The following is an 11767-nucleotide window of genomic DNA, read 5'->3' as shown; positions in this document are numbered from 1 at the left end:
CCGAGGAAACTTTTAGAAATGTCAGAACAACTTCCTTGCAAGCTCTTAGATTCAAAAAATATTATTTTTCTAATTGATATTAACACACTTTTCGCCATTATGTGGTCTAAAAATCGATTTATTCTGAGTTATGAAAAAAAAATAAGGAAATAAAGCAAAACATAAAAACAATTTAGTGCACGAGGGAAATGTAATCAAAAGTTTGAGAATTTCATAACAGCTATAACAGCGTATCAAGGAAAAATCACACGAATTCGATGAGTAATTAGTGCTTTTTATTGATTCTATAATTTATGGTAAAAATTAGCAGTGATGAAAATTTTAACTAATAAATTCTATCTACTCTGTCCATTTCCAAATTGCCCTTTTTTTTGAAGAATGTATTTAAAATTAATATTTGTGATGAAACAAATAAATAGAATTTTATTTTTAAAATAACCAAACATAGTAAATCGCAATATAACTTTGTAATAATATTTCAACGAAATAGAGACATAGATTTCAATTTGTTTTGCTACTTTATTACGCATTGCTTTCGGGTATAGCATCCAAAGGTGAAGGTCCATTAGTCTCCCACATCCCGAAAATGTAAATATGAAGGATTGAATTTGCTTAGCTGAATTCTGATCCAAATTTAATTGAATATGTAATTTTAATTTATTTGAGGCAGGATTATGACCCACAGTTGTGTTTTTACATTAAAATCAGAAAAGAAAACGTTTATTTTAACATTTTAAATCTCAGTATCATTAAAGATGTTTTTTGTAGGTACGCCATAACTTTCTTAATACTTCATCAAACTTGAAAAGTAAGCTATCATTTGAAAGATTTTTTTACACTGTCATCAGCGAAAAACCAACAAACTATTCACCATGTCTGCTGTTATCCAAAAAAATTACACTAAAAATCGGGGTTTTGAATCCGTTCTCTCTAGTGCGAATGCTTTGAACGGGTCAGCTAGTTGCAGATAATTATGATTGCGTTTTTATCTTGAACCTTACTTTAAATACACGAGACAATACTTATAGAAACTAAATCGTGAAATAAAAGTAGATATAAAGAAAGAATCTCAAAGGACGTGTAATTACACGATTCAGGTGTCAAATAACACAGCAGATAATTTTCTTCGTGGAAACAGTATAAATAAAATTTAATAAAGTAATAAAAATAATAAATTTTCTGAGTTACGAAATGAATCTAAGCACATTGTCAAATATGAGTCTGGTTCTTAAAATTTTGATATCACCCTTCTTTTAATTTTAGAAACTGTAAACTAGAACCCTAAATAACATTATTGCTATTTTCAAAATGACATCAGCTTGCAGTATACCGTATGTGATAACTTATGTGTTGAACCACAAGTTTTTCATGGAGTCCGACAGAAATTGGAAAATCTTAGTCAAAAACATTTTTGGTGTCAGAAAAATTAAAAACTTATACAGAAAGAAATTCTCCTTATATAGAACTGTTCGAACGACACATTTCATCTTTAAAAAAAAAAAGGAAAAATAACTTCAAGTAAAAAAATATTCTCCAGTTCAGAACAATGTAAAAGATATAAATATACTACAGCTGTATACATGTGTGTAGACACTATTATATTTCCTTTTAAATCAATAATTTTCTGCTATTAATTGGTAAATGACTAAATTTTTCAACTCTGAATTAAAAACTTAAGTTTAAAGTTTTACATCAGTGTACACATATGTCGAACGTTAATAATACGTGGTTCATAAGAAAAAAAAACGAACGAAAACGTTGGTGATTGAAAAAGCTAATGTTTTACATGTAATCAATATTACTTTTCTTGTAAAATATCATTCTCCTTGGAATTTTCAAGATAGTAGCAGAAAGAGTGACAATTCACCATATTAAAAGTTATACTGCCGTGTGCTGGAAAGCGGCAGTATCTGCAGAAATGAGTTTTCGAGATATTTGAAGAAATGTGTGGTGGATTCAATACTAACAATAGAAAAATGCTGGAATCAGACGTTTTTTTCGCGCATGTTTTTCAGCGGAAATCAAATAAGCGAGCTTGTACAATAAAGATAATATACAATAGATGACAAAAAAAAAGCAGTTACTGCCCTTTACCTGCACACGACAGTATATTCATCTTCATTTTTATCCCTTCTCGTTCTAAAAGAACTAGTCGCCAAAGTGTTTTTTTTTTTTTTAGTATTCGGATCCTATTTAAAAATCAAATAAATACTTTCAAGGAAAATTGAGTTTCTTCTCTTTGTCACGATTTAGCATATAATAGTGAGAGCTTTTAGCTGGGGGAGGGGGGTACGCCATCCACGAAACATCGATAATTGGCGTTTTATACCACCAAACATATGGTGGTATGAAATTGGTTTCATACCACCTTTTATTTTGATGAGTTCTCCTAAAACCCAAGATGAGTTCTACTAAATATTTTTTTTCCAACTACAGCACTGATTATGGCTAAAATAAATGTTGTTGTTGTAACGAGTGTCACAGGCACGGTTGCTCTAAAACAATAATTTAAATTCCAAAAACTCTGGAGCACATTATATGTTAGAGAAATTTATGCGTAAAATTAACGAAATAGCAATAAGAAACCGACAAGTAATTTTTTAGGTGTCGCCATATTTTATCCATCTACAATATTAGGGAAGTGTAGCTCAAATATTTTGTTTCATTTTGCGCCGCTGGCTCAATGTCCTAAACTGCTCTGGAGCTATTTATAGCTGAAAGAACATTATATTTTTCATGTATTCTCTGGAAAGCAATTTATAAAGTCCATCAATATCGAACGACCACCAATATCACGTCGTCTGGTTACCATGGTATCTTTTACGGGCTGTACGGCGAAAAGTGAAATAAAGATGACGTGCTTGAACGAAAAAATTAATCTTAAAATCGAGGTTTGGAGTTAAAATAAGACTTTCAAATGACATTTACAAACATTTGATTCAATGTAACGATTTCAGCAATAAAATGAACTGTTTACTTTTTCCATACCTTAAGTCAGAGATATTTTTAAAGCCTCCACTAGCGTATAAGACGAATTGAAAATAAAAAATAATTCTCAAAAATTTAGTCAAGCATATTTTCATGCTTTGTTTTTAACAAAAAATTAGCACCATGGTAAATGAAACTAAAAAGAAGCAATTAAGACATTGCATTTGAATGTTTTAAGTTTTTAAATAGAAAATGTCAAATAATTTGAGCATTGAAATTCAGAATAATACGTATCTCTTCTTTTTCCATCAATTACCAGTTTTCATACAGTACACATTTTTAAAAACTGAACTCCACTCCTCAAAGAAAAGTCGAGGCGCTCGTTACTCCTTGAGTGGAAAAAAAAAATTAAAAATTAAAAAAAAATAAAAATAAATAAATAAATAAATAAATAAAAACTAGCAGTTTCTCAGCCTTCAATTGTTTTCTAGTCGGTTGTTGAGTCTATACTTTTGTGCATATATATACTACTGGACAAAATTAGACTCAAAAACTTAGATTGTATTTTAATCAGAACTTCAAACCAATTAAATTTTACTTCTTTAAAATACAGGAAAATAATTGAAAAAAATAGTCGCAAATCCATTCTCGCTTACGAATTAATTAAAATGATCAGTGTAAATTCAAAAATATCTACACCTTTAACATTTTATTATTACATGAAACCTGAACGAAAGTATAAAATCCGGAAGGCGGGGTTGGGGGGGGGGGGGTAAAAATCCTATTAAAGTCCCATCAATGGTTTAAAAAAATCATAATAAAATGTTGCTAAAGCAGTATCATTAATCAATGCTGTCATTAATAATTGAATCGATTATTTCAAAAAGGGCATAAGTCACATTTTTTTTTTTCAAAATTGAGTTAGCTGTGATTTTCCCATATTTGTATGTTGAGAAATCGACTAGTGTAGCAGGGAAGTAAATCATTGTGCAACAAAGCACTTTATTTAGGGGTCACATTTTTCGTTTAGTGCAAAAAGGGCATAAGTCCCGGACTTATGGAAGAAATAGACGCAATGGCAAGATCATTGATGAACTAGATGATGCGGCGTAATGAAGTAAAAACAAATAACTCCTTTGATCTAGCATAATTACGGTAATGGTAGGTTCGTCAGTTCGGGGGTTAGGGGTGGATTCGAAATCACGGAATTGCAATGAAATTCGCTAATTTCTCAGGGGTTTTATTAACATTACTGTAGGAACTGCGCAAAAACTGTATACTTTCAGTGATATATATATATATATATATACGCTGGTCAAAATAGAAACAACACTGCAGGAGACTTTTTCTAGAAATAACATTGACAAAATTTAACAAGATTGCATTATAATGACTTTTCTCTGAGAGGACACTTGTTCGTCCTTCGCGACCGGGATTTTAGGAGAGTAAAAGGAATGTTAAACAAATATGACGGATTATTGCCATGTGAAATCCAATCTATTTTAAGTGAAATTCTGAAATTACATCAAGATTCACCGTCAAATCTGTTGAAAACAATGAAATCTGTAAGACAGGTGCCTTTTACTTTTTAAGAGGACTTATCTCCCGAATTGAGATTTTGGAAAAAGATTTTACTGGGTGACAAATGTTTTCAATTATCCACATTCATGATGCTTAAATATTCGATAGAGCATCAAAGAAACGGTTTCAGGCTAGCTATTTTATAGACGGTATTCAAGAGAATTTTGCACAGTAACGCTTGTCGGCTGAACTACCTAGCCAATATTGAGTATAAAGGGAAAATTTTCATATTGTTGGAAGAAATAACAAATATCAAGATTCAGTGCAATTTTGAACATAGTCATACCAATATGTACACCGAACTTGGTACACAAAACTAGACAAGAGACGGACAGAAAAAAAGGTTTCCATGGAGGATGTATTTGATGAATATGAATATAGATTTATACACATGTAAAACGTTTGCATTTTACCTCAGTTTGTTAGTTTTTGTAATTTTTTTTTTTTTTTTTTTGCACCAGACTTTATTATTTCACTAAAACAAGACAAGAGAGAGAGAGAGAGAGAGAGATGAAAGTAAAAAATGTATTTTCTTAAGATAATGAATTTATGAATATAGACTTCACTAATTATTTTTATCTCACTTTGTTATATTATTTTGTATTATCATAAATCAGTTTGAAACAAATCTGTTTCACTTGATTTACATTTTCATCTCTCTAAACTAGTCTTTCAGGATATTTTTATCATAAAGGACGTAAGTCCAAATTAAAAAAAAAAAATAATAATAATAATTAATTTCAGTGACGAAATGAAACGTAATTTAAGGTGAGGTAATGATCCTACTTGTGGCTAGATTAGTCATAAAAATTTTCGTAGAATTTAGTTCATTTCTGAAAGTAATAACCACTTTTTATTGATTCCTGAAAAGTTGCATTAGTTGCACTTACGCTCTTTCTGAAATAATCGATTCAATTGTCAGTTGCTTTATTTTCAAAACTAATGACAAACAATAAAAATATGAACCAAACCAAATAATGCATGGAACTCTAAAACTGCGGTTTTCTCCTCAGAAATGTGTTTTATTCTTGAAAAAATAAAAAAGAGCAATTTTCTTATTTTCTTTTCTTAAAAATTTCGTAAACGATGAAATATGACTTAATACAAATAAATAAATAAACACATAATTACTACATTGCAATTTTGAATACAAGTGACATTTCAACAAATGTGAAAACAAAATTTTTATATATATATATATATATATATATATATATATATATATATATATATATATATATATATATATTTATTTATTTATTTATTTATTTATTTATTTACCCCCATCCAAAATTTTGGAGAAAGTACCAGAGATGTTGAATTAATCTAACAGTTCTACAACTGATATTTATCTTTAAAAACTTTTAAAATTCAATTGGATGATGCTTTGGTGTTTGAAACTAAGTTTAAAAGAGATCTACGCCCTATTTTTATGTCGAATCCACAATTTAATTTTTTTAAAATCCCAATAGAGCAGATGGATCTTCAACGCACTTTTATCACTGCCTGGTACATTTTACTTAAAGTGAGTTTGGATTGATCAATATCTCTAGCAGTGTTTTTCACCAATCATATTGTGTACAAGTTAAAACTCTAGGATTTAAAAAATTGTTTAGTTTCAACACAGAAGTGCAGTATTGAATAGCACAACAAAATATAGTAGTACTAGCGTTTAAAAACCTCAAGTCTTTTCATGCATAAAATCAGCCAACGAAGAGGTTTTCTTTGAACAATTGAAAAAATGAGAAAACAATAGAAAAATGTCCTGTACAATTTTTCTTTCACTTTAGAAAATATAAATTTACAAAAATATTTTATTAAGTCATATTTTATAGTTTGAAATACATTATAAGAAAAGAAAATAATCTATAATGACAGTATTGTTATTATTATTATTTTGTTACTTTTCAAGAAAAAGGCATTCATAGGGAGAAAAGGAGGAATTAAGAATTTTTTTCCTAAAACTTTTATTTTATATTTTTATTGTTTTTCATTAATTTTCAAATTCAAAGCTACTAACGATCATTTATGGCAACACTGAATAATGTTAAGGCTTTAAATGGACTGATTTAAGCAAAAGTTTACTATAATTCTGGATTATTTACCTTTGAAATTATACTTTTGTACAGGTTTCGTGTTTTAATAAAATATTTAAGCTAGACATTTTTGAGACTGCATTAATTATTTTACATAGCTTATGAGTTATATTGAATTTAGGAATATTTACTAAATTATTTGTATTTATTTAAATAAAATAAAATTAAGTTAAGTAACGAGTGAAGGAACAATGAAAAATTGAGAGTCTAGATTTTTTTCTATCAGTGTAAACATATTTTGTTGAAAACGTTGTCTTCCTACAGTTTTATTAGTTTATTAATTTTGCATTACGTTTTGAAACGTCTTACAGTTCATTACGTTACAAGCTCGTTCGATAAATTGTCAAATCAATCGTTCAAGCCAATGATCAAATAAATCGTTCAATAGATCAGCTACATAATCACGACGAAAATTTTAATATTAACTGCAGATAATTACATACAACGCTCAAGAAACTCTCACCTCAGTGCGTAAAAAGGAAGCTCATAAAAACATGTTGTATAATACATAGGTGCCATTAGCTCTTTTTGGTTAATTTATGCAGCTGAAAGATGACGAAAAAATGACAATTTTTGTTTTATATTATATTTTAATTATTGTAATTTGCTTTTTGATGAAAAATTTACGGTGATTAAAGGAACAAGAGTTTTCGTCATCTTGATATTGACGCAAAGCTGCATTTTTTGAAAACAATTTATGAAATTAAACATTTATATTTCTTTAAAATATACAAATTTCTCTTTTTACTTTCCTTACAATCTAAAGTTAAAAACATCACAAATCAAGTGTAAAGGACGGACTATTTCCTAAAAAGATTGTTTTTTTTAGTTTTCCTTTTTTCTACCGATAAATCAATTACAATAATTTATCAAATAAGCGAGCTTGTACAATAAAGATAATATACAATAGATGACAAAAAAAAAAAAAATGCAGTTACTGCCCTTTACCTGCACACGACAGTATATTCATCTTCATTTTTATCCCTTCTCGTTCTAAAAGAACTAGTCGTAAAAGTTTTTTTTTTTAGTATTCGGATCCTATTTAAAAATCAAATAAATACTTTCAGGGAAAATTGAGTTTCTTCTCTTTGTCACGATTTAGCATATAATAGTGAGTGCTTTTAGCTGGGGGAGGGGGGAGGGGGGTACACCATCCCCGAAACATCGATAATTGGCGTTTTACTGTAAAAATAATTCAAACGTAATGTAAATTGGTTTCATACCACCTTTTATTTTGATGAGTTCTCCTAAAACCCAAGATGAGTTCTACTAATTTTTTTTTTCCAACTACAGCACTGATTATGGCTAAAATCAGTGGTTGGAAGTAGAGCGCTACAAGTAGCGACGCTACTGTAGTAGCTACATTTTTTAGTAGTTTGTAGTGTAGCGTACTACTTTTTAAAAAAAGTAGAGTAGCCAGTAGTTCGCTACAAAAAAAGTAGTTTGCAGCGATTCCTGGAAACTACTTTTGAATAAAGTTTCAAAAAAAAAAAAAAAAATGCATTTTTAAACGAATCTGACTAGTGCAAGTCTTACGCAATTAAAACTCGCACCTATCAGATTCGTAAGACTGAAAAATACGAGCTGACCTCTGACATATTATTTTGACGCCATACGTTGTATCTGTTTGACGCCATTAGTTTGTTTGGCATAGAAACTTTCACATTTTCCCAATATTCGCCTTGAATAGAGCATGGCTTAGAAAGAAAGAAACGAATTTTTTCCGGTTCATGAAAACTTTGCCAGTTAAGCAAAAAGCTTTCGGCATCAATGCCATTTGCACATGCAGTCGAACCTCAACTTACGCGAGGGATGAGTTTCAAACTTTAAACAGCTCGTTTATGCGAAATTATCTTTCACCAACTTCATATTTAGAAAGAAAAAAATGCTGAGCGGCGATTTGTACGTTAACAATCTGATGTTTCGACAAGTACGGTGCGGGAAATTTTGACTTTCAGTGATGCTAAAGGGAAATTCCATTCACGAAACTAATATTTAGTAACCAAGAAACAAGGTGATATAAGCCCAGCGCTTCCGCTCCGAAAATTTTCGTGTTGCGGGTGAGGAATTCGCGTCAGCTGCAAAATGCGTTTCTCGAGTAAAACTCGTTATATAGACATTTCGCGTTAGTCGAATTGCGTTGTAGCCAGAGTCCACTGTTGTTTAAAATTGCACATTGAAGTAAAGTAAGTATTTTTAGTTATGTTTCATGTTTCAGATAATTAGTAGCACCGTTTGGGATATTTTTCCTTTTTTTTTCTTTTTCGCTGATCGAGTATTGATATATTAACATATTAAAAGTCAATGAGATGGTGTCCAGGTCCGGAACCCTAGCTTGAAGCTCAAAAGCAATTAATTCCTACGAAATATAAGTTCCTTTAAAATTAACTCATATAATGAAAATTAAAGTTTCTCTTTTGTTTAAAAGAAGCTTTTCATCATCTAAATCACTTTCATGTATATGTATGTCTATGTAAAATTTAAATCAAATTATGACTGGATTTATCTCAATTTCAAGTAGCCGAGTTACACTTCTTGAATGAAATGCTACTTACTGTCAGGAAAGGATTAAAAATTTGAAGGTTGAATTCCTTCCACTTCTTAATCCTTTCTTGCAGGGAATATTCGTGCAAATGGTAAAAAATGTTTGGATTGACGAATCGTTTCAGTAAAGGAAAAAAAGAATAAAAAACTTATTTGCAATATTCCATGTTCAAATGAGCCAATATATAATCTGAACATTTTTTAAATTTTTTCATTCAATCCTCAAATGGTGTGTATGTGTATGTTATTTATTTATTTATTTTTTTAAAAGTAGCGAAGTAGCGATTACATTTCAAAAGTAGTTAGTAGTTGCTACATTTTGAAAAAAGTAGTTGTAGTTGTAGTTAACTACATTTGTGCCAAAGTAGTTGTAGTTGTAGTTCGCTACAAAAGAAACTTAGTTTTTCCAACCACTGGCTAAAATAAATGTTGTTGTTGTTGTAACGATTGTCACAGGGCACGGTTGCTCTAAAACAATAATTTAAATTCCAAAAACTCTGGAGCACATTATATGTTAGAGAAATTTATGTGTAAAATTAACGAAATAGCAATAAGAAAAGCAAATTGTTTTTGAATTGATTGTTTTTTTAGTTTTCCTTTTTTCTACCGATAAATCAATTACAATAATTTATCCCAAAGCAAGCAGTTTCAGGTTTTTGCTTGCAGGCCAATAATACGTAAAAAAGTTCAATTAAAAAAAAAAAAAAAAAAAGTTAAACTCAATAAATCATCCGTTCAAAAAATATAAAAAAAATTTAACTTGATTTTTTTTCGATATTTCTTTACATTTAAAGAAATTAATTATGCAATCACCTTCGTCAATGCAAAGCTTAAGGAGAAATTAACTTCAATTTTCAAGATTTTTTTTTTTTTATTTCAAAAATAAAAAGAAAATTTAGGATTTCTGCCCAGTTTTTGGTTCAAAAATATAAATTTTAGTTATATTAGTTTTTAGAAAAAAAACAAAGGTTTTCATTTGTCCACATGGAAAATCAGAGATCAATGCACAATAAAGGTGCATTTTTTCGAACGCGAATTCTATGAAGACTTTAAGGCTTTTCTTCGAAAGATTAAATAAATAAATAAAGGAATAAATAATGTTAGAATCGGAACCGGGGGACGGAAAGGCGGACGGGGTTCAATTTTTTATTTTGAAGTATTTATTAAATTAATTATCTGCATTTATTACATTGGAAAATTTTGCTTATTTTAAACTTTTCATCAAAATCAGCCGCTGTCAGGACTATTGACTGATATGCTGAAAATATGGTCGTAAAATTGCATACCTGATGGGAAATTTCACTATATTTTGTCCAAATGCTGAGTCCGTAACGTGACATTTTTTTTCTGCCATAACTTTTTAATTTACTGTTTGATTAGCATATTGTTTTATTTTAAGTTTGAGTGTTGGTAGGACTAACTCAAAATAAAATTTTGTGCTAATCAAACAATAAAATAAATAATTATGGCAAAAAAAAAAAAACTATCATGTTGCGGACTCTACATTTGGTCAAAATACTGTGAAAGGGCCCTGATGAGAAAAATGCACCATTTTGTCATAATGTTTATTGTTTGAGACTTTATTTTTGTTCTATAGCTATATTTATTTTTTGTAGTGTTATAGTTGAATCTTGATTTATTATGATATTAATTTTTATTTATGAGACTTATTTTTTCATTATTAGGGTACAATTACTACTACAAAATACACATTTACTAACGCAGGACATCCATGACGAGTAGTTTATGAAAAAAACTCTTACTGATCCCAAGTGAGAAAAAAGGTTGAATAACAAATGTCAATTAAATTGTCATTTGTTATTCAACCCCAATTGTCAATAACAATTATCAATAAAGGTTTTTGGTAAAGAATAAAACTTTTTAATGCATAGAGAAAGCGTAGTGTTTAAGATTTAATCATTGACTGCTTTAAAAGGGTTTTATAAAGAAATTAATCGCAAAAAGAGTGAAAAAAAAATTATTAGTAAACATCCGTCACGAGTTATAAAAATTCAAAAATATTTGATGATATTTACAATGCAAACGATCTAGAATAGTATCAGTTTCTTGAATATTAATTTGTGATTATATATGGTATTTTTATTCTTTTCAGATACCGGGTAGAAAAGCTGCAAGACGATATTTAAGGTAATGACGCTTTTATATCATATTTTTATTTTGTTAAAAATATGTTTCTTTCAAAACAAACTAGTGAGAAAAAAATAATGTCATGTATTCAATATTTTTATCATTTTATCATTGTCTATGCAAATATATACAAAATAAATTCCTTGAAAATTTGCCAGTTACCTTACAAAATTTAAGGTCATCAATTATATATACACCCATATATTACACGCACCAGTATTGAGTGCTTTACAATGTAAAAAAAATATGGAATAACTTATCTATTCGTAAAAATATCACATATATTCAAAGAGATATTAACATTTAAAAGTTCCTGCTTTTCATATATATATATATATATATTTTTTTTTTAATTTCAAAAGTTTTCCGTCAAAGTTATTTTTAGGAGTAAAATATCTATATAATAATCAAAATTATTTGCTAAAACTTTAAAGGGAAAATATTAAACAGTATAGAGGATATCGTTTGTT

General features: G+C 29.0%; 1 long non-coding RNA gene across 1 annotated transcript in view; it reads left to right on the top strand.

Annotated features, from left to right (window-relative positions):
• Nucleotides 1-11274: 11274 nt before the first annotated feature.
• LOC129231855 (uncharacterized) overlaps nucleotides 11275-11767 on the top strand; it is a 122878-nt gene continuing 122385 nt past the window's right edge. Inside the window, exon 1 of the long non-coding RNA XR_008581309.1 lies at nucleotides 11275-11297. This is a non-coding gene — a long non-coding RNA (uncharacterized LOC129231855). The remainder of the gene's footprint in view (nucleotides 11298-11767) is intronic.

The sequence above is a fragment of the Uloborus diversus genome, chromosome 10 (assembly GCF_026930045.1).
Source record: "Uloborus diversus isolate 005 chromosome 10, Udiv.v.3.1, whole genome shotgun sequence".
Taxonomy (NCBI): Eukaryota; Metazoa; Arthropoda; class Arachnida; order Araneae; family Uloboridae; genus Uloborus; species Uloborus diversus.
Note: the sequence above shows the minus strand (reverse complement) of the source record. Positions and strands in the feature narration are given on the sequence as shown.